General features: G+C 46.7%; 1 non-coding gene across 1 annotated transcript; it reads left to right on the forward strand.

The window, feature by feature from the left end:
- Nucleotides 1–536: 536 nt before the first annotated feature.
- LOC134403208 (U6 spliceosomal RNA) lies at nt 537–638 on the forward strand. Its single transcript, XR_010025747.1, has one exon. It is a non-coding gene; the product is annotated as a U6 spliceosomal RNA (small nuclear RNA).
- Nucleotides 639–1,774: the final 1,136 nt, after the last annotated feature.

The raw sequence follows: 1,774 nt of genomic DNA on the forward strand, positions 1-1,774 counted from the left end.
GGGAACCCTAAGAAAGTTCCTTGATTTTGGGAGGAAAGCCCGTGGCTTGGATCACAAATGCAAGTAGAACCAAGAGCTCATGGGAAATCGAGAAAGCCCAGAAAGGGCTGGATTCCCCAGTGACGGCCATCCATAATAATGAGATAAAGGAATTTTAGCAATTTTAAAGTGTGCACATACCCATGTACACACACACTTTTTGTGTTGCTTCTCATAATAAGGAAGTTCTGTTGGATTAGAAGGCTTCATTTAGGAGTGAGACCTTTAACACCCCACTCCCAACTGTTGTGCAACTGCTCCCACAACCAGTTGCACAAGTGTAATGGGCAACCACATATGCAATGTGACACCGTTGGATGCTGTCCCTAATCTCCTCAGGTCAAGTTTACTCCACCAAATCCAGCAACCGATCTGTTCAGCCTGGGGGCAAAATAATTTTTTTAAAAGAAAAAGAGCAGACAACCTGGAACAGCATTATGACTGAACCCAACACGACCAACTTTTGATTTCAAAAATTCTGTAATCTCAGTCTTTAGGAAGGGTTTGGTGCTCGCTTCAAAATTGGAACGATACAGAGAAGATTAGCATGGCCCCTGCGCAAGGATGACATGCAAATTCGTGAAGCGTTCCAGATTTTTTCATCATTAAGAGGCTCAAGAACTCAGAAAAGCTGCAGACATCTGGCTCGTTTCCTATAAAATGTATTACTTAATTCTAAATAATCTAACAATAAAAGATTTCAAGGAAGGGTTTGGGGAAAAATACTCTCAGTGGTCCCCTTCCCTTTATGGGCTCCCGTTCTCCTTGCTGCTGTTGCAGTTGACTCCCTTGACTTTCCCTCTGGATCCAATTGCAATCCCCTCCCAGAAAGTGAGGACATAGAATCATTAAATAGTAGAGTTGGACAGGGCCTTTAAGGCCATCGAGTCCAACCCCCTGCTCAATGCAGGACATGGTATTCAGAGGTTATGGCTTTTCTTCTCCACTCATTACTCACTCACCTATTTTGTTTTGAAAAATGCACACAAATGTGCTTTAATGAGTAGGAGAAGAATGTAAACATTTCAGAAATGTGCACAATGGCTACATGAAAATCCACATGGATTTTCATGCAAAAAGAAAGAAAAACTCACAATCTGATATGGACTTGAGTCAGAATGAGAGGACTTCAGCTAGCGAGAGCTTTGCTGTTTTGCTGATTCACACATTCCTACCCACAATGCAGTTCTGCCCATGCTTGCATCCTAGTCCAGGAGTGAAGGAGCAAAGAAGCAGGAGACAAAGCAGCAGTTCTCACTGGCCACTGCCAAGCTGCCACAACCTGTCGTGCCAGTATCCACTCAAGAGAGTATATGGGGGTTTCCTATCGAGAACGAAAATTCATGTACTCTACTGTCTGCCATGCAGCAGTGTGTGAACTGGTGAACTAAGTTGAGCTCAGTAACATGGCATCTGTGTGAGTTACAGGGCCTTGCTAGATGAGGCTTTAGCCTGGTGTGAGCCCCAGGCTCACCCCTGTGCGTCCAGATGATGCACAGCGTATCCCGGGCTCAGGCAGGGGTGAACCCTCCCTGGGCAAGGGGTAACCGGCACCGCTTCTGGACTGCTTTTTCCTGCGGTCTCGGGCTGAGTCCAAGACCACCGGCGGGTAGCCAGGTCTGCCGCTTTTCCCGGCTACTGCATTTACTCCCGAGTAGCTGGGAAAAGCGGTGGATGGGCTGCAGCGCTTCACAGGAGCACTGTGGCCATCAGGGTTACGGTGGAGACATTGGGG

The sequence above is a fragment of the Elgaria multicarinata genome, chromosome 8 (genome assembly GCF_023053635.1).
Source record: "Elgaria multicarinata webbii isolate HBS135686 ecotype San Diego chromosome 8, rElgMul1.1.pri, whole genome shotgun sequence".
Classification (NCBI taxonomy): domain Eukaryota; kingdom Metazoa; phylum Chordata; class Lepidosauria; order Squamata; family Anguidae; genus Elgaria; species Elgaria multicarinata.